Source organism: Acinonyx jubatus, chromosome A3 (genome assembly GCF_027475565.1).
Source record: "Acinonyx jubatus isolate Ajub_Pintada_27869175 chromosome A3, VMU_Ajub_asm_v1.0, whole genome shotgun sequence".
Taxonomy (NCBI): domain Eukaryota; kingdom Metazoa; phylum Chordata; class Mammalia; order Carnivora; family Felidae; genus Acinonyx; species Acinonyx jubatus.
Genome location: NC_069388.1, coordinates 78,802,248 through 78,825,231, shown reverse-complemented (window position 1 = coordinate 78,825,231; position 22,984 = coordinate 78,802,248).

Sequence of the window (22,984 nt, the reverse complement as noted above, 5' to 3'; positions counted from 1 at the left end):
CAGTTACAATATCACATAAAGGCTCTCAGAGGAAAAGCATCAGATGATGTAGGAAAAGACAGAAGGAGAAACAGTATCTGTATATTGAGGAGCATCAACAGGTGACAGCTAATCTGAAACCAAGTTATGAGTAAGAATTAATGAGGAAAAGGTGTTGGAGAGAGAATTCCTCCAGAAAGACATGCACTGTGGTCTAAATGTTTGTGCCCCACCCTCATTCATATGTTGAAATCCTAAACCCTACAGGTGATGGTTTTAGTAGGCAGGGCCTTTCAGAAATGATTCAGTCATGAGGGTAGAGCCCTCATGAATAGCATTGGTCCTTTTATAAAAGAGATCCCACAAACTCCCTAGTCTCTTCCACCATGTGAGGATAAAGGGAGAAGTCTGCAACCCAGAAGAGGGCCCCCGCCCAATCTTGCTGGCACACAGATCTTGGACTCCTGCCTCCAGAACTGTGGGCAATAAATTTCAGTTATTTACAAGCCACTGAGTGTATGGTATTTTCAAATAGCAGCCCAACAGACTAAGACACAGCATGTAGAAAAACCTAGATATAAAAGAAAACATGGTACATTCACAGAACTGAAGAAAAGGTCTATAAGGCTGGAGTGTAGACAACGGGGTAGGGAATGTCAAAAGATGAGGATGGGGTATGAGCAGGAGTCAAATCATGCAGGGCCCTGAAGGCCATATTCAGAAGTTGGGTCTTTGTTCTAATAGTAAAGGAAAGCCACTGAAGAGCTTTAAGCATGCGAGTAACATAATCCAATGAATGTCTTAAAAGATTATTCTGTATGCAGCAAGGGTGATAATGTAACTAGGACAAGAATATCAATTAGGAGGTTACTGCAGAAAGCCAATTAAAAGCTCTCCTCTCAGACAGGGGTGCCTGGGTGACTCAGTCGGTTAAGCATCTGACTCTGGATCTCAGCTCAGGCCATGATCTCATAGTTCGTGAGATCATGCCCCACATCAGGCTCTGTACTGACAGTGCTGAGGCTGCTTGGGATTCTTTCTCTCCTCTCTTTGCCCCTTCCCTGCACGCACATGCATGCTCTTGCTCTCGCTCTCTCTCTCCCTCTCTCTCAAAATATTTTTTTTAAAGAGCTTACAGATAGCTAAGCAAGGCAGTGCTAGTGTAGATGAACAAAAATCAGATGGATTTGAAAAACGTATAGGACATTATGAAGAAGACAGAGTCAAAGATGCTGCTCACGTGACTGGTTTGGGCAGCTGAGGGGATGGCGGAGCTAGTTCCTGAGAAGGGGAAACAGAAAGAGGGTGAGCCTCGGGTAGTCAGTTCAGTTTTAGCATCTTGTTGAGCAATGCTTTTTGTGCCCTGCTCTCCATCTCCTTGTCTCACCTCTGATTTCCATGCAGCTGTGGGCAACAGGTGCCTGCACTCTGACAAAATCCCACCTCTTTTCTGCTTCACAGCTTTCTCTGGAGCTGGGGAAGTCCATTCAATGGCAAAGGTAGAGCCCCAAAGTACCTCAAGTTACCATTTCCTGGGAGCAATCTTCAACAAATGGGTGCTGAGAGCTGATGGATAATGCCCCAGCCTCCCTTCCTTGAGAGTGACCATTCTGAGTCACAGAGACAGTGATTACTAGTCTATGTTCACAATGATTACCAGTCAGTAATGTCCTTTTATCAGCTTTTTCTCCTTCTCTTACTATTCCTGCTCCCTCACTCCTTCTTCCTGGAATTGTCTTTCCAAATAAACTTCATTCATCTAAGCCCTTGTCTTAGGCTGTACTTGAGGGAAGGGGAGCCAAACTGAGATAAGCATCTACAGGACTTCAAAGTGAAGATGCAAGTTAGACCTTCAGGAGAAAAGATACAGGGTAGAAGCATAAATGTGTGTTTTCTTCCCAATGGAGGCTGCAAACATAGCAGTAGATGAAATCATCCAGTGAAAAGAGAATCAGGTCTGTGAAAGAAACTTGAGGAACAGTAATGTTTCATGCACAGGCAGAAGAGACCAGGAGACTGCCAGAGAGAAAGAAGAACCAAGAAGGTTTATAGACATGGAAGCCCAGGGAAGAGAAAGATTCAAGAGAAAGGGAGTGGTCAGTTATGTTAAATGCTATTGAGAAGTAAGAAGAAAAGAAGTACAGAGAAGTAGTCATCAGATTTATCAAATAGAGGTCATTTGTAACTTGATGAGAAAGCAACTCTAAAACATGATGAGGCTTAAGCAAGGTTACAACGTGCTGAGTGTTTGTGGGGAAGCAAGAATACGAAGAAAGTGAATATGGGGAACTCTTTCAGGAAGTTTGGTTTTAAGAGGGAGGAGAAAGTCTAGGAGATAGCTGGTTGAATGAGGTAGGGGTGCATGTGTGTTAAGATGGGAGAAACTTGAGCCTGTTCCCACTATTTAAGCTCATAAGAAGCTAGGCAGAAAAAAGCAGCAGCAGCTAGGCAGAGAAAGAGAGTGAAGGTAGGGGAGAATGAGGAACAATGAAGGTAATGAGTTTCTGAAAAAGAAAGTCTGGGATGAATTCCAGGTAGATAGATTAGATTCCGTCTGAAGGAAGGACCTGCCTTCCATTGAAATGGTATTGTGGTTACTTGCCTATTTCAGAGATGATACAGAGAATTCTAAAGCCTGGCTACACACTCCTTTTGCACTACATTATCCTTATCTAATGAACTTCAATTTATTTTAACCTTTGATAATATTTGATAACAAATACATATACATATATATGCCCATCAGCTAATTTACTGGATGCTGCTATGAAGTAAAGACTGAAGTCCCTCAGGATGTTACATAGGTATTTGCTTGACATCTGTGAAAACCGTGTTTCTCAGGCGAGGTAGAGAAAGGGAAACATTAAATTTCAGTCTAGCAATTTGGCATCATAGGATTTCATCTGCCTTTTTTTATAGGAAGTCAGCAAGTCATTTACTGCTTTGTGGTCAGTTCCTCATAAATTCACACTAGCATAATAGGTATTATGATACAAATTATTCCTGGATATTGGTTACAAGTTGAGCTTCCTTAAGTTAAACATTTATTACCTATAATGTTATAAATGAAGATACTATTCCTGAAGACCCAGTTTATACTATAAAATACCAAAATCAATCATGAAAAGACAACGATAGCGACAATGATTTTTTTAAGTTTGTAAAGAAAAGGTCTGTAAGTTATAAACCACTGGGTTCTACTCCTGAAATCAATACCACACTGTATGTTAACTAACTTGAATTTAAATAATTTACTCTAAAAAAAAAAAACTCGCAAAATTTTTTTTTAAGTCAAAGTTTTAAATGATCCTCTTGGAGGATTCTTCTTTATCAACCGGCTGAGGCTTCTTAAAATACAAATCCAAAAAAAATTCTAACTAAAGGTATTTTATTTTTCTGATAAATCTCCCTGAAGGAAGTAAATGCTTCAGTGCCCTGAAGACCTTCAAACTGTGATCAAAATTAGAGCCATCTGTCTAAAAACCATCACGACAGATTCAGTGGGTAGAAATTTCTTTGAACGTTAACATTACTTCTATTGCAGTGGTCTCTTCCTTTTTTCCTCTTCCTACACCTCCTCATTCTCTTCCCATCTCTGCTCCTGATTTTATCATCATTAAATACTCATAGCACACAGCAGCCTTCATCTTTGGCGGACTTTGTGGGCAAATTACGTGATGCTACTCTACTGTTTCTTGTGGCTTCTTCTCTGAACAATTAATGTTTTGCCAACTATCCTCTGAAAGTGATCCAAACCGCTTTTACTTGCGATAAAAACTTCTTCCTTTGAGGAAGGTCTCGATGTAGCTCTTTTTCAATATAAATGAACAATGCCTCTGCAAGAGCATTGGCTAATTCAGATGTGCATGGATTTGCTTCACCTACACTTGCATCCATAAAATCAAAAGTTTTTGTACGTCTAGCATCAATCGACATAAAAGCAGCTTCAGCTTTCTTATTACCTATAGGGAGAGTCGCAGTCACATGGCAAGATTTGGCCAATACTGGCAGAGTAATGTTTATAATAATAAAGGTCATAGAAGCAAAGGTCAGAGTGAAGCAATTTTGAGTCAGGAGCCATCTGTACCCTTCATCCATGTTGATGGTGAGGATTAAGAGCATAAAGTGCTTTAAAAATTGCAAAACATTATACAAATGGGAGGAATTATTGTAATCCAAACCTGTGTAATATACACAAAAACACACAAACCAAACGGCACTAATGCATGGCTCATACAGGTCTGTGTAGTTAGAATTTGAAGCATTTCTTTTCTGTAAAAATCACAGGCTGCTTCTTGTTGCGTTAAAGAAGCGTTTTGGTCACCACAGAAGAGTAACGCAAGTGAACAATGTACCTATGACTAGGAAAGGGGGCCCTCCTCCTCCAACCTCCTCCCTTGTCTCCCTCCATCCCTATGAATCAACCACTGTCTATCTCCCTGGCCTTTTGCAGAGCTCACTGCCTGCAACTTGGGAATGACATCTCTCGCCTCAGAGTTTTGGGGCTTGAAAAATTCTGACAGACACCCATGAAAGCACAAATAGCACGGTACCATTCAAATCTGAACCAGTCTTCTACTCAGTGACAGACTGTTAAATAAAAAAGTTTGCCCCCCCCCCAAAAGCTTTTAAAGGATCAGTGTTCCTTTTATTTAAGTACAAAAGAAGGAAAGAAAAACCGAACTAACTTGCTATAAACAAAGCAATTTGAAATTCTAGTCACATTCTGAAAAAAGTCAAGAGATCACTTTTCCACAGGAACCCCCTATTAATGCCTTGTGTGACTTTCGGGAAGGCTTCAGGCAGTAGAAGGCATCAGAAATTCAATCTGGGTTTTGCTGTCCCACCTACTCCTGTAGTGCTGAAGTGCCAAACTGGCTCTGAGAAAGGAGGCCTCAAAGCAAGTGCCAAGCCACTTCTGCCTTAAATTTCCAAAACTTAACATAACGTGGGGATGTTGGATCCATTCATATGCATTAATTCAGTAATGCTTATTAAGTCCCAACCACACCTACGTATATCATCCCCTTGTCTTAGCTGCCTCTGATTGGCTTCTCATGTTTCTTACATCACTAGAACAACAGCTACAATAACAACCACAGGAATTTTCATTAGAATAAACATGATCAGTAGCCTTTAAAATGCTCCATGGAAGCTTAAGAAAAAACAGAGAAACACGAGCTATGTCTCCCTTGAGTCCTACCATGATTCATTTCCATGCTTATTTCCATCATTAGTTAACTTAAAAGATAGTTTATATATTTTTTGAGTTCCCATCAAAGACAAACTATAAGATAGACTCTTGGACCTGACTTTGGTAGGATACTTCCTAGTTTACAGAGCACCTTTGTGCTCTTGATATCCTCTCATCTACACAATAACAGCTGTTGGGGAGGTATTCTTGTAGATGAAGAAATTGAATCTCAGAGAATTCAACAGTCACAGTTAGGAAATAACAACACTCAAAACCAGACCATCTGATGCTTTCCATCACTCCATGTCTCCTTAGGTAGATGAATATAAAGATAATAAGACATAAGGAATGATAATACGTGAAATGTTCAACTGTAAAGAAAATAGATCAAAAAGTGAGAGGATAAGAAAAAACACATTAAAAAGACAATCCTGATTTTTATATACACACACATCACTGTTCATAATTTTTTAAATTATATTCTAGTTTTCTTCTAACAGCTCTGATGGTGTTAATGCATTGAAAAAAAAAACTAAACAAAAACCACTTTAACTAATGTGTGTTTCTATTGATTTATTTGTGGTGGTGTTAACAGTGGAGATGCTTGTAGGCTATCTTCTCACACATAGTAATTATTATTTACTGATGGCAAAGCTCTGTGGATGCAACCGAAGTGTCAATGACATAAAGAAAAGCCTGTTTAAATGATCTGCAGAGCAGGGCCACAGCTGTATCTTTGCCCTGGCAGAGCCTGTCAAGTAAATAGCATGATCTTTTCAAACACAGCCATATTATTTTCTTCCTGGCATTTGTAATTTGCTAAAACTCTCAGTGTGCATGCCTTTCTTCCTAATAACAATGGCAAATGGCCAATCTCTTTACTTATCTCTTGCACACACATTACTTCTATGTATATTTGATCTACTTTCTATGTTTGAAGGAGATACACACACACACACACACTCATATATATACATATATGAATGTACCTAGCTGTAAGTTTTATATAGCATTCTGTGAATGGTATGATATAACCTATAACTCAGTGATGTAACACTCAAAATTTCCAAATAAAACTATTTCATATGAGATGCTATAAAAGTAGCCCAAGATCAACTGCTGGATCTGCTTAGAAGGAAAAAAAAAAAAAAAAACCATGATGTTTCAAAACTGCTGATATTTGATTTTGTAAGACATACTCCATCTGATATTTATAGGCTTAACTTTATTGCCAGAGCCCCAAGAGCGTCTGTCTGGGATCCCAGCCATTGTCTACCAACTTATTTGTACCTTGGTAGATATGTGAATATCCAACAGCTTTCTAATTTAGAAATGATGGGTGGATTTTCAGTAACTTTTATTTTATTTATAACTTAGAGATTAGATACTAAAACAGGAGCCACCTAACATTACTGCCAAAAAAAAATTGATCTTTAATATAAATCCCTTTAAGCGTGACTTTTTTCCACGTAAAATTATACAATCTCAGAATTTGACAAAATCTTAAAGGTTATTGAAGCCAACCATTCTTTCCAGCCAATTCAGTACATTGGTTAAGAGTTCGGGTTCTGGAAACAGATTGCCCAGGCCTGTTACACTTACCATCTATGTGATACCAGGCAAGTCTTCAGACTCTCCAAGCTTCTGTTTCATTTGTTAAATGGGGTTAAAATAGAACGTCCCTCCTTGTGTTGCCATAATTAAATGAGATAGCACGTGGCTTACTAAATGCACACAGTGGGTGTTCAAGAAATGTGGGCTTTGGGGTGCCTGGGTGGCTCAGTTGGTTTAAGCATCCGACTTCAGCTCAAGTCTGATCTCACAGTTTGTGAGTTCAAGCGCCACATCAGGCTCTGTGCTGACAGCTCAGGGCCTGGATCCTGCTTCGGATTCTGTGTCCCCTCTCTCTCTGCCCTTCCCCCATTCACGCTCTCTCTGTGTCTCTCAAAAATGAATAAACGTTAAAAAAATTTTTTTAAAGAATTAAAAAAATTAGATTTAAAAACAAACAAATGTGGGCTTTTAGTTCTTATGATACGAGGGAATCCTACAGTTATCTTAACCACACGATCACTCAGCCTTTGGTTAAAAACCTCCAGTGACAAAGAATGTTCCACCTCCTAAGGCATAATTCTCCCAGTTTTGAAACACTTGGGACACTCAAAAGTTCTGCCAGAGCTTATATCTCTCTTTTTCTTCCCTCTTACTGACCTTGATTATACTTACTTGGGCATTTCAGGAAAAAATAATAATTTTTGTTCTGCATAACAATTTTTCCTTTAAGTAGCTCAAGACAAGGTAATTTGGCTCTTTTTTTCTTCCTGTGAGTCTTTTCCCCAGTGGAAATAGTCCCAAAAGTTCCCGCCTTATCACTATTCTGATTATTCCCATGTAAATCTCCTTTAGCTTATGTCCATACAATATTCTTAGAAGGTGATACACACAGTTAATGAAATAGCCCAGGTAAGGACTAAGTTAAAAGCATATGAAATTCTGATCCCGAATAGTGACAGTTTTATTTCTTCATTTTGAATCCTTATAACTTTCTTTTTACTTCCTTGACTGGTTCAGTACTGCATAAAACTGGGGGTGGGGGTGTGGTTTGCAGGCAGTAGTAAGTATCCTTGTCTTTTTAAGTTACTTACTTACTTATTGATTTGTTTAAAGTAAGCTCTACACCCAGCCTGGGGCTCAAAGTCACAACCGTGAGATGAGGAGTCACATGTTCTACCAACTAAGTGAGTCAGACGCCCCTGTTATTTTTATTTTAAAAGGAATGCTTGTATCAGTAAGTCCTACTATGTCAAGCACATGTTGGCAAAACTTGTGCTAGGCCTATTGGAAATGGATGTGGAAATACAGGAGGCAGAGAGATTTTCTGAAAAATATAGAATGCCTTTGATGTTTTTATCAGACAACCTCAAAGAAAACCAAACTGTTGAAGCTGTATTTTGTATACTTCATTTCACGATGAAAATTATCTGTCTTCCATTGAAGATGAGGATGTATTTTTGATTACCGATTCCTCAACAACTGTTAAAATATTAGCCAGTAAAATAAACAATCTCAAGCACATCTAAATCAAACATACACTGACACTTGATTCCTTTGACAGTGTTGTGGCACTATAGCTTTCCTGGTTCTACACCCGAAGCTTTAGTAACAAAGCCTAAGATCCCAATAGGTTTTTTTTGGCAGCCTTAGCCACACTGATGCTAGCAACCTCTAAGCTCCTTCATCCAGAAACTATGTAACTGTTATTCAGAACCCAAGAGCTTGTCTGTAATCTATTCATGTTAAATATTATATGATGGAAGATACAGGTAAATAGTTATATAATTGGAGGATATCTTTGTAAGTAGGACATGAAAGGCAAAAACAGTAAAATGATTGATGGACTTAACTTAAAAATTAAAATCTTTGTGCCAAAAAAATAAAGTTCATAAAATACAAATGGCAAACTTGGAAGAAATATTTGCAACGCATACTTCAAAAAATTGGTTAATGTACTTAATATATAAAAGCTCTTAAGGGGTGCATTAAGTAGCTCCGTTGGTTAAGCGTATGACTCATGATCTCAGCTCAGGTCATGATCTGATGATTCGTGAGATTGAGCCCCTCATCTGGCTCTGTGCTGAAAGTGCAGAGCCTGCTTGGGATTCTCTCTCTCCCTGTCTTCTCTCTCTCTCTCTCTCTCTCTCTCAAAATAAGTAAATAAACTTTAAAATAAAGCTCTTAAGAAACATTAAGATATACACTCTAGTTGAAAAATTAACAAAAGACATGAATATAAATGCCCCCAAATAATAAATATAAATGGTCAATATACGTATGAAAAAATGTTCAGCTTTACCATTATTCAAAGAAAATAATAATAAAGCAAGACTCTAATTTGTGCTTATAAAATTTGCAGGAACTTTGAAAATCATAATATCTGATGGTGAAGCAACAGGGAAATGGGCCAAGATTCTTACACACTGCTAGGGGGCTATCAAAAGTAATAACTATGATATTTTTCCAAAAATAATGCCATAAGAATACTTATGGTAATCTTAGAGAATATGGTGGTGGGGGAAGCGTTCTAATTGCCTAATAGCATATTGATTAAATAATAATGGTACACTCATCCAATTGAGAGAATAATATTTAATGATTTGGAAAAATGCTTATAATTTTTAAGCAAAAAAAAAAAAAAAGTTTAGAAAGTAGTATTAAAGCATTATCCTGAGAGGAGATTGGGTGAATAAATGATGGTATATTAAAACAATATTGCAAAATAATATTTAAGGACTTGGAAATGTTTATGATATCTAAGTGATGCTGCTTAAAAAATAGTATTATTATCCTAATTGTAGTTTTCACAAAAAAATAGACTGTAAAAAAGAGCATAATTTTCTCAATATTTGGCAATGAGCATGTATTATTTTTGTAATAAAGTTTTTTTTAATGTTATCTTGTTAGACTTAACCATTGTTCCAATTTGTAGGATCCTGCTAAACAATGTGTTTTTCCTCAGTGAATGTGATAAGCATGTTTTCAACAAAGATGGTGATAAAAATGTTAAATAGAATAAGGTCAAGGGGAGAACTTTGTATTAAAAACAAAAGCAAAAGTAAAAATAAAAACAAAATCAATCACCCTCAAGGCTGGAGCAATTCATTAATTAGTATCCTTTGGATATACTCACTTAATAAATTTCTAACTCACTAATTTACACTCCCATTTAGTGAGAATATCTCAGTCTTGGCCAAAGGTACTACATGTCTTAATGAAATACTTTGCTAGAAGGAAACGCTGGGTATGATAGGCACTGTAACTAATGTGTCTGATAATACAGATTTGCTAGTTCTAGCAAAGAAGAAAATGAGGTTACAATGACATGATTTGTTCATATTAAACACACTCTGCCTAATAAGCACTAATTTTGCTTTTAAATAAGCTCATAGACTAAAGCACAGAGAAGAAAAAAGACAGAAAAGACATCTTTCTTTTCCTCTTTCTTTCTTTCTTTCTTTCTTTCTTTCTTTCTTTCTTTCTTTCTTTCAGAGACAGAATCTCAAGCAGGTTCTATGTTCTGCATGGGGCCCAATGTGGGGCTAGATCCCATGAACATGGGATCATGACCTGAGCTGAAATCAAGAGTTGAACACTCAACAGACTGAGACACCCAGGCACCCAGAAAAAAACATTTTAAAAGCATAAGGGATATATGGAATGTAGTGAAAAGTATAATTTTAGATGTAATTGGAATTCTAGATATGAAAGGGAGAAAGAGAAAATGGGAAGTAGTATATGAATAAATAATGGCCAAGAATTTTCTAAAAATTGAAAATATATCAGCCACAAGAAGTGCTATGAACCTCAAGAGATATGAACTTTAAAAAATTAAAAATTCACATCTACACACGTCACAAACCCTGGAAACCAAAGGCAAAGTAAAATCTTCAAAGTAGTCAGAGAAAAATATACAGTATCTTCAAAGGAATAAGAATGAGACTGATAGCTAATTTCTCATCAGAAATAATGGAATGGTAGAAGAGGCAATGGCACATCATCTTTAAAGATTCTACCAACTGAGAATTCCATACCCAGTGAAATATCCTTCAAAAATGAAAGTAGAGGTTCCTGGGTGGTTCAGTTGGTTAAGTGTCTGACTCTTGATTTTGGTTCAAGTCATGATCTCATGGTCATGAGACTGAGCCTCGCATCAGGCTCCTCACTGAGCATGGCACCTGCTTGGGAATCTCTCTCTCTCTGCCTCTCTCTGCTCCTCCCCTGCTCACACACATGTTCTTTCTCTTCCCCCCCCCCAACCTCTTTCTCTCCCTCTCTCCAAAATAAACATTAAAAAAATTTTTTTAACTTTTATTCAGTTTTGAGAGACAGAGAGACAGCATGAGTGAGGGAGGGGCAGAGAGAGAGGGAAACACAGAATCCAAAGCAGGCTCCATGCTCCAAGCTGTCAGTCAGCACAGAAGCCTAATGTGGGCTGGAACTCACAAACAGTGAGTTCATGACCTGAGCCCAAGTCGCCCACTCAACCGACTGAGCCACCCAGGTGTCCCCCCACCCCCAAAATAAACATTTTAAAAAATGAAAGCAAAATAAAGACATTCCAGACCAACAAAATCTGAAAGGATTTATTACTAGTAAACAGATACTGAAAGGAAAAGGGAACACAATCCCAGAAAGAAGCATAGAAGTGGAAGAAAGAATAAAGAGCAATAGCATAAAAACCTGGGTAAACCTAAATGAACATTAACTACATAAAACAGTAATAGTAACAACAACAACAACAACAACAACATATTGTGGGATTTCAATTGTATATATAAAGTATGTGACAATATAACATATGTGACAAAAGGCAGGAAAGGAGCAAGTATAGTGCTCTGAAGTCCTTACATTGTCTGGAAAGTGATAAAGTATTCATGTGTATTACATTCAAGGATATTTTTTATCTCCAGGGTAACTACAAAAGGAATAATAAAAATGTATACCTAACAAGCTAATAGGAGGAGGTATAAAACAATTTAAAATAAATCCAAAGAAAGCAAGAAAAGAGAAGAAAGGGAACATAGGAAAGTGGGAAAAATAGAAAACAAATAAGATGATAGATTTAAACCCAGGTATTTTAGTAATTATTTAAAATGTAAATGGACTAGGGGCACCTGTGTGGCTCAGTCAGGCAAACTTCCGACTTTGGCTTGGGTCATGATCTCACAATTGGTGGGTTCGAGCTGATGTCAGACTCTGTGCTGATAGCTCGGAGCCTGGCGCCTGCTTCGGATTCTGTGTCTCCCTGTCTCTCTGCCCCTCCCCTGCTCATGCTCTGTCTCTCTCTTCTCAAAATAAACATTTAAAAATATGTCAATGGACTAAATATTCAATTAAAAGAGATTATCAGGTTGGATTAAAAAAAAAACCCTATATACTGCTTACAAGAGGTACACCTTAGGAACACAAAGTGGTTGAAAGAAAAAAGATGGAAAAAAATATACTATCAAACATTTACCAAGAAACCTAAAAGAGCACACAGTAAAGCAAAAGCATTTCTAGAGTTAAAGAGGACATTTCATACTGATAAAAGGTCAATTCACCAGGAAGGCATAACAATTCTAAATTTCTAAGTTCCTAAAACATTGAAAACGTTTTGAAAACTTTGAAAACTTGCTTTTAAAATATCATAAAGAATATTGACAGAACTAAAAGGATAAATGGACAAATTCACAGTCAGAAGGGAAGATTTTTAACACACCTTTCTCAGTGACTGACAGAACAGACAGAATATCAGATTTTGGAAGATTTGGCTAACATATTTAATAAACATGACTTAATCGAACTGACACAAAATGTTTCTCTTAGCCAGGGTTCTCCGGAGAAAAAGAATCAATAGGACACAGAGATAGAGATATACATGGAGATTTATTATAGGAATTGGCTCACTCAGAATTATAGAGGCAGAGAAGTCCCACAATCTGCCATTTGTAAAACAGAGAACCAGGAAAGCCAATGGTATAATTCAGTCTGTCTGAAGTAATTCCGGGAAGCCAATGTAAACTTGAGTCCAAGGTCAAAGGCTTAAGAAAAGGGCCACTGATACAAACCCCAGAGTCCCAAGACCTGAGAACCAGGAGTTCTGATGTTCAAGGACAAGAGAAGACGGATGCCCCAGCTCAAGAATAGGGAGAGAAAAGTCACCTCTCTGTCCCCCTTTTTGTTTTATTCAGGCCCTAAAACTGGTGAAGGTGGATCTCTTCTTTCAGTCTACTGAATCAAGTACTAATCTCTTCCAGAAACACCCTCACAGACACACCTAAAAATAATGTTTTACCAGCCATCTGGGCATCCCTTAGGACAGTGAAATTGACACATAAAATTAACCATCACAATACTGCATCCAGTCACTGAAGTAAACGCATTCTTTTCAAGTATACCTGAACATCTCTTAAAATTGACCATATGCTGGGCCATAAAGCAAGTCTCAACAAATAGCAAAGGATTGGAATAAGGAAATTGAGTATGCTTTCTGACCATAATGGAATTAAGCTAGAAATCAATTACAAAATGATAACTACAAGTTTTCTAATGTTTGGAGATAAAAACAATATACTTTAAAAAAAATTTTTTTAATGTTTATTCATTTTCGAGAGACAGAGACAGAGCACGAGTGGGGGAGGGGCAGAGAGAGAGGGAGACACAGAATCTGAAGCAGGCTCCAGGCTCTGAGCTGTCAGCACAGAGCCCGATGTGGGACTCAAACCCACAAACCATGAGGTCATGACCCAAGCCGAAGTTGGATGCTTAACTGACTGAGCCACCCAGGCGTCCCCCCAAAACAATATACTTCTAAATAATCCATGGGTCAAACAAGACAGCTCAATGGAAATTAGAAAAAAAATTTTTTTTTTTTAAGTAGAGTTCATGCCCAGCATGGAGCCCAATGCAGGGCTTGAAATCATTACCCTGAGATCAAGACCTGAGCTGAGATCAACTCCGACGCTCAACTGACTGAGCCACCCATGTGTCCCCAAATTAGAAAACATTTTCAACAAAATTGTAACAAAAATACTACATAGTCAAAATTTGTAGAGTGCAGTAAAAGGAAAACTTATAACTTTTAATGCATGTATTAAAAAATAAGAAGGTTTGAAAAACAATGATTTATATATTCATCTAAAAAATCATATCCAAAGGAAAAAAGGAAAATTAAACCCACAGAAAGTAGAAATAAGGAAATAATAAACATAAAATACATATACAATAGAGAAAACCCTCATGACAAATGTTGGTTCTTTGAAAAGACAAATATAGTTTTAGACCTCTGTCAAAACTGATGAATAAAAGAAACAAAGAAGGAACAAAAAAACAGTATCAAGAACAGAAGAGAAATCAGTATAGATCCTACCAGCATTAAGAATATATACCTCACACCTATCAGAATAGCTATTCTCAAAAAGACAAGAAATCACAAATGTTAGCAAGGATGTGAAGAAAAGGGAACCCTGGTGTGCTGTTGGTGGAAATGTAAATCAGTGCAGCCACTATGAAAAACAATACAGAGGTTCCTCAAAACACTAAAAATACAACTATCATATGATCCAGCAATTCCACGTCTAGGTATTTATTTGAAGAAATCGAAAACACTAAGTTGAAAAGATATATGAACCCTCATGTTCATTGCAGCATTATTTTCAATAGCCAAGACATGAAAGCAACCTAAATCTCCACTGATAGATGAATGGATAAAGACAATGTGATACACACACACACATATACACACACGAATATTATTCAGCCATAAAAAAGAATGAAATCTTGCTACTTGCAACAATAAGGATGGAATTTGAGGGCACTATGTTAAGTAAAATAAGTCAGACAGAAAAAGATAAATACCTTATGATTTTACTTGTATATGGAATCTAAACAAACATACCAACAAACCCAAGCTCATGGATATAGAGAACAGATTGGTGGTTGCCTGATGCAAGAGTGGGGGATAGGCAATATGAGTAAAAGGGGTCAAAATGTACAAATTTCCAGTTATAAAATGAATAAATCACAAGGATGTAATGTACAACATGGTGACTATAGTTAATAACACTGTATTGCATATTTGAAAGTAGGTAGGAGAGTAGCTTGAAAGCTTTCATCACAAGGAAAAACATTTTAACTACGCATGGTGATGAATGTTAAGTTGTGACCTGGAGTTATTGTGGTGATCAATTTGCAATATATACAAATATTGAATCATTACACTGTACAGCTAAAACTAATATAATGTTATATCAATTATACCTCAATTAAAAAAATAATAATAATATAGGGGCACCTGGGTGGCTCAGTCTGTTGCGCTTCCGACTTTGGCTCAGGTCATGATCTCACGGTTCGTGGATTTGAGCCCTGCATCGGGCTCTGAGTAGACAGCTCAGAGCCTGAAACCTACTTCCAATTCTGTGTCTCCCTCTTTGTCCCTCCCCAGCTGGTGCTCTGTCTCTGTCTCTCAAAAATAAAAGTTGAAAATAAATAAATAAATAAATAAATAAATAAATAAATAAATAAATAAATAAAAAGGATATAGTAAGAGGACATTATAAACAACTATATGTCAATGAAATGAACAAATTCCTAGAAATATACAATTTACCAGAGTGGAAAAAGAGGGGGAAAAATCTGAGTAGTTCTGTATCTATAAACAAAAATTAAATTCATAATTTTAAGCTTTCCCACAAATAAAACACCAGACACAGAAGGCTTCTCTGGTGAATTCTTCTAAACACAACAGGAAAAACACGGGTGTTACACAAAATCTTTCAGAGAACAGGAAAGGAATACTTCTATTTTGGGAGGTCAGTATAACTGTGATTTCAAAAGTTGGTGAGAACATCATAAGACAGGAAAATTACTCTCTCGTAAACATAGATGTGAAAGTCCTAGATAGAGTATTAGTAATTAAGTCCAGCAGCACTCTTTGTAATAGCCCTCAACTGGAAAAAAAGCCAAATGTCCAACACCATTTGTATAAATAAAATTCATGGTATATTAAAACAGCAAAATATTATGCTGCAATGAAAAGGAATGGTTTTTATTTACTTCTATACACACCAACATGGATGCATCTCACAAATGTAATGTTACTTGAAAGAAGTAAACACAAGATATATGATGTAGAACTTCATTTACATAAAAATAAAATCAGGCAAAATTGACCTACAGATACAGAAATCTGATAGATATAGAGATAGTAGAAACTTTAGGAGGAAGAGGGAGATAGTGACTGACAGGTGACTTAAGTGGTTATTTCTGGGGTGGTGCTCTATTTCCTAATCTTGGTGCTAATTTCATAGGTAGGTTCACTTTGTCAAAATCAAGGCAAAACATGGTATGCTTTTTTTGTATGCATGTTACAATTCAACTAAAAGAAAAAATAAAACCATTCTAGTCTCTTACTTGAATTGGTATCAATCTCACCAGTCTGTGTTATTCGGAATCAACCATCCCACTCTCATAAAAATCAGAACTCTATTTTCTTTTGTAACTACTTCTTTTTTTTTAATTTTTTAAAATGTTTATTTTTTTTTAAGAGAGAACAAGACAGAGCACAAATGGGGGAGGGACAGAGAGGGAGACACAGAATCCAAAGCAGGCTCCAGGCTCTGAGCTGTCAGCACAGAGCCTGATGAGGGACATGAACCCACAAACCACAAGATCATGTCTTGAGCCAAACCCACAAACTGCAAGATCATGTCCTGAGCTGAAATCAGACGCTTAACCAACTGAGCCACCCAGGCACCCCTTCTGTAACCACTTCGTTAAGGACTCTGAATTCGTCGGGGTATAAATATGAAATGGCTTTATTTTTCTGATAATCCCCGCCCCCCACTAATTGTGCTATGGCCCTACCATTTTCTTACTGGGTGTAAACTTTCTTAATATCACACTTTGGCTTGATTCCATTTATCAGCCTCTTCAAGTTATTAGGATCATCTCATTCTGGCAAGTAAGGTTCAGTTCTGTTCATTTTCAATTAAGCTTCAAACTGAATTAAAAATTATTTTTCCTCCCTTCCAGAGAAAGGCAGACAAGTTTGTCATTAGTGTGAGGGGCAGGGGAGGAAGTGACTTTGAGAACAGGAGTGCTCATATCTTTACACCTTTCCCTCTCCTTCTTTCTGGTACTTCCCTTCTGATGTGAGGGCAAGAGTTGGAATGGGGAAGTAGATCTCTTATATGGCTCCTATATAGGAAGGTTGCAATTCCCTCTCTATAGGATGCTGCTGCTTCCCTAATTGACCATGTCAGACTTCTGACACTCTCTATACTGGAGAGGATCCAAGTTCTGGCCCCTTCACTGGCAAGGATCCCTGGGGCGACTCCCTGCTGCCCGGTCCCTTGAAGCATACCTACTTGCCCTCTTCCACAAGGGGTCCAACTAGCAGCCTATCTTAGAGAGGGCTGAGGGTACTGCCATGTCCCTTCCCTCCTCTAGGCCATCTCTCTGCTGCTCCCTCTCCTCATCCCAGAACGTTAAGTTGTGTGGTCCAGGAGAGGTAAAAAGTGAAATATCGCCCGTCTCCAACCTAGTAAAGTAGGAAGGTTGAGCATCTCTAAACTATATAAGCAATTCTCTTAAGGTCTCTTCTCTAGACTTTGAGAGGAGGAAACACCTCTATCTCTTCCCTTACAGTGAGAACGGGATGAAGGAAGGGAATATGGTAATATTCTACTTCAAATATCCTACTTCACAAAAGGCTTCTTTGCTGATTTTTTTTTAATGCTTATTTATTTTGAAAGAGAGAGAGAGAGAAAGAGAGAGAGAGAGAGAGAGAGGCAGAGAGAGGGAGAAAGAGAATCCCAACCAGGGTCCATGCTGTCAGCACAGGGCTCAGCATGGGGCTTGATCTCACTAACCATGTGATCATGACCTGAGGAATTTCAAGAGTTGGCCACTTGACCAACTGAACTGCCCAGGTGCCCCAACTCACTCTTGTACTTCAGGGATTAGGAACGAGGTGGTTTGGGGAATGTTTGATGGTAGGCTGCTTCACTGTACTAACATTTCTTAGTAGTCTGGCCTAACCACGGGTGGTTGCTGAATTTAGAATATGTGAACTTACCACCTTCTGTGCACAGTTTTGGGACTTAGCCAGGGCCCAGGACATCCTATTACATTTGTCTCCAACCACCTGGAACTTCTGTTAATTTTCACAGCATGCATTGGAAAAAAAAAAAAAAAAGAGCAATTCTGTATTAACTAAAAAATACAGTAAGAAAGGGAATAGGATACAGGAATAATTGCAATGATTTTCTATTTTTCTTAAATTTTTTTAATGTTTGTTTGTTTGTTTGTTTGTTTGTTTATTTTGACAGAGAGAGAGAGAGAGACAGAGCATGAACGGGGGAGGGGCAGAGAGAGAGGGAGACACAGAATCCGAAGCAGGCTCCAGGCTCCGAGCTGTCAGCACAGAGCCCGATGCAGGGCTTGAACTCACAGACTGCGAGATCATGACCTGAGACGAAGTCAGACACTCAACCAACTGAGCCACCCAGGCACCCCTATTTTCTATTTTTCAAATAAAATTTACCTTCAAGAAAATTTGGAGAGTTGTGTTATTCATCTACATAAATACAATAAATAATTCAAATTTATTTGAACTCTTTACCTATGCATACACTTTTTGTTTTAATACTTAATTGTCCATTTACAGGATTTCTACTCTTACCTTGATGTGATTGGGGGTCATAATTGAACGTGACTAAGCAATGTGTAGCATGCTCTTGTAGACAAAGTGTGCTGTGTTAAAAGCACAGAAACACAATTTGTAAGAAGTTACGATATATCAATATTTAGTGCAGGGGGCAATAATATAGTCAACAAAAGGTACAGATTAATTTTATTCTAGAAGGGGGAACATAATGTACATTTTACAGTGTAATATAAAAATATTAGTACAATAATACTATCATTACTAAAAATAGAACTTATTACTTATTCAATAAAATGGCCATTTGCTTCTAATCAGTATCACAATTCACTTGACAGATCTGAGGTTTCCCCAAGCAGGTATTGCTTTGCTGATCTTCCCAGGTTTGTCATTCCCATCTCCCACATAGTTTGATGTATGGAACAACTATTTGCCGAAACAGATGAGCAGTGTGCTTATCTAACACAAAGAAATGCCACAGAATCCAAAAATTATACCATAATCAGCACTTTAAAAGGGAAAGAATTTTCTAATAAAAATGTTCAATGGGGATGTCTTCAAAGACAAAATATTAATGTCAGCCTCCAAATATCACTTAATATGGTAAGAAAAATACCTTTCACGAGGTTTCAATTTCTATGTAATTCATAGCCTGATTCTTTCTTACAAATTTTTGAAAAATGTTGCAAATGGAATATGTTGTATGTGGGATTCAAAAAGCTTTTGCCCATCCATTAACAACTTCAAGATTATAAGATTACATTTCAGGTAATTTATGGTAAGATTTTTAAAATGTGGATGCTGATGTGGAATCATATTTGAGTATGTAATACCTAAATATATAATTTATCTTTTAGATTTATATAAATTCTTAGAAATGTCTCACAATTCATTTCAATGCAATAAATTGAGTAACATATTCACTGTAAAATACTGTTTCTAAAGTCTTTATTAGCATGAAATGGTAAGAATTTATATCTTTATTATGCCAAGGAGTGATTTAAATAACTCCCCAAATCAGTTTCCTTGTAACATAGAACACATTATTACCAAACAACTTTGCTTCTTGTTAAAGGGAAAGAAACTATTCCACTAGGCTAAAAATTTTTGTGAAAATAAATATTTAGGAAAGTAAGCCATACCTGTAAATAACTCCAAAAGAAAAACATGAAATAATTATTGGAGAAGCAGCTATTACTCTGACCATCAACATTGGTATAAACAGTAAACAGTTTAACTTTATACGTTAATTTATTTATCTTGCTGAGAATGATTCTCCTGGTTTTAAGAACAAAGTCCCCATACTTCTTTCTTGATTCTGAGTAATAATAATATGGGAAACTCATATTAGTCTCTTGATTCTATGAAAGTAGATTCCCTTCTTTGTTCCTCAGTATTTCACTAATGTGATTGCATATAAATATTGTGAACATCAAGTAACAAAATAGTATTTGGAAGGTTTTTTTTCAGCCCTTTGGACCATTTGTGACATCAATAATGACAGGATTCTTTTTAAACCGTAATTTTTTCCTCTTAAAACTCTTCTGTATATATTTTTGTGCCATCGTTGCCTCTTCCTTTCAATTTATTTTAATAAGATTTCAAACTATGAAATGTGTGATTATGGGAAATTTAAATACCAAATAAAATCTAAAGGAAAAATTCCCATAATTCTATCAGTTTTTTCCTCCAGGATTTTGATGAAATAATTGCAATTGGAACAAGATGTTCCATATCTTTTTTTCAATGCTAGGCAAACTATTTAAAAGAATTCACTTGGGCTTTTGATAAATTTTGTTAACGTGCTAGTACTGTTTTATGGTTTATTGCATCCACTGTCTTTCCTAGGAAAGCAGTGGAGATATTGCCTCACAGGTACAATCGAATTCAGAAAATCAAATGCTGGCATGATTTCACTCCACTGTAGGGGTTTCCTCTTCACAAACATCATTTTAATAGATATGTCAATAATAGCTATCACTAATAGAAATCCTTTTCTATTGATATAATCTTCACATCAACCATAATAGTAAGTTACCATTATAATCACTTTATAAAACAAAAGTCTGAAATCAATTGTACAGCTCTCAGGTGGTAAAGTGAGAATTTTAGGGGATTTGAACCCTGCTTTCTCTGCCTCCAAGGGTATTTTTTCCACTATAACCCAAAACCTCACCGTGAATATCATATTCTGCTTAGCTAGGCTTGTGGCACATCAAATGTTCCCTCACCTTCTTTTTTTGTTTAACTAATATCAATAATGTTGGAAGTAACATCTTGGTATATAAAACTCTATTTATAGTTTTTATGATTATATCTCCAAAATAGTGTCTTAAAATTTTATTGTGTTAAAGGCAGAAATATTTTTAAGACAATTTGTACGTATTGCTAAAAGCTTGTAAGAAAGAATCAAGCTATGAATTACATAGAAATTGAAACCTCGTGAAAGGAATTTTTCTTACCATATTAAGTGATATTTGGAGGCTGACATTAATATTTTGTCTTTGAAGACATCCCCATTGAACATTTTTATTAGAAAATGAGACTGTTCAAATTATAATTCAATCAGCATAGCATTAGGCTTCCTACTTAACTTGTCCTTTATAAAACTCTTGGCTGGGTTAATAAATGAAAATGGATTCTTTGTTGCTAAATTTTAATTTTAACGGGATGCTATAACTTTACTGTGTTTTAATCTACTAATTCTTCATTCTGTAGAGTGAACCCTATATAAGGACTGGCTAAGTCCTTGGACTAGAAATGGAAAGATATGGTAGTGGTTTTTAGATCTTAGTCCCTTTTTTCATTCAGTAGTTATCTAGCTCCCACTTGAGGTCAGGCACTGTGCTAGTGTTCAGGATATAAAGGTGAATGATCACCCCTGACCTCAGCCTATGAACTAGCAAGAGAAACAGACACAGACAGACAAATTCTAGTACACCATGACTAACACCGCAACCAAAGTAACACAGAGGAGCCACGTGAGTCAGCTTCAGGGAGGTCCTGGAACCTTTTTGGAGATGATGAAGCATAAGCTCCATCTATCTTGAAGAGAAGCAAAAGTTAGTCAGCTTTTCCCTAACATCCCCAGAGTTAATTGCTTCCTCATCTTTGTTCCTTTGTTAAAATATATCATACTTATTTGTTTCCACATCTCACCTTTTTTTCTTAATGTTTATTTTTGAGACAGTGCGAGAGACAGAGTGCAAAGAGCGGAGGGGCAGACAGAGGGAGACACAGAATCTGAAGCGGGCTCCAGGCTCTGTCTGAGCTGTCAGCCCAGAGCCTGACGCAGGGCTCAAACTCACAAACCGTGAGATCATGACCTGAGCCAAAGTCATACACTTAACTGATGGAGCCACTCAGGCACCCCTCCACATCTCACCTTCCTAACGGGCTGAATTTTGGTGTGTTTGGTTTTTGTTTCTATTTGGTTTTGTTTGGGTTTTCTTGTTTGTTTTTTTGTTTTGTTTTGTTTTTGCTGAGCTTCTTGACGGGGAGGGTCTATATCCCTAATTAGCTTAGTACAATGTCCCAAGAGTAGCAGGAATGCAATAAACATTTGTTGAATTATTTTGAAAGTCTAGCCATGTAGCTAGTTCCTCCCCTACCTTCCTAAATATACCTTGACATTTATATAAATATGTGTGATTTTCCTTTTAATTGTAAAAGTAATACTGTTCAGCATACACCACTCAGAACGACTAGGAGAAAACGATGGAAAAACAACAAGCGATGGCGACAGATTTGGAGCAACAGGAATGCTTATACATTGCTGGAAGCAGTAGAAATTGGTACAACCACTTGGGAAAACTGTTGGCACCATCCATAAAAGCTGGGTCATACTTTATAAGCCAGCAATTCCACTCCTAGGAATGAGCTCGACACAAACACATGCATATGGTCACCCAGAGGCACATTTTTACCAAAAGTGGGATTACTTAGAGCAGCTCCCAACTAGAAAATACACAGAGGCTCCTCAACAGTAGAATGGATAAACTTATCGTGGCATGTCACCCACAGCAAGGAAAAAAAACCTACAGTCAACAACATGAAAAAATTTCTAAAAAATTATTTTGAGGGCAAAGAGGCAGATTTTACTTTTAAGAAGCACTTACCATATGATTAGTTTTACATAAAGCATACAAATAGGCAGAACTATTCTATACTATTAAAAGTCAGGAAGGGTCTGTTAGAAGTAGAGGATTGGTGATTGTAAGGGAATAGGAAGGGGAAGCTTCCAGAGGTGCTGGTAAGGTTCTGTTCCTGGATCTGGGAGCTGGTTACATGTGTATATTCGGTTTGCATCCTTTCTGTAAGTATCTTACACTTAAATCGTTTTTTTTTTTAAAATAATACATCTTATTTGAGAAAAACCTGGAAGACACAGAAATATTTTTAAAAATTTTAATCACCTACACCCCACTACCCAGAAATAATTAACATTTTGGATTATTTCCTACTAGTCTTTTCTTGGTTTTGAAGCCACAGTGTTTGTGCCACCTCCTCCACCTCTGCTCCTCATATATTCTCTCTCTCTCACACACACACATTTTGCAAAATTGGGTTCACTTCTACTTAGGTTTTATTTTTACTTAAAAGCTAAT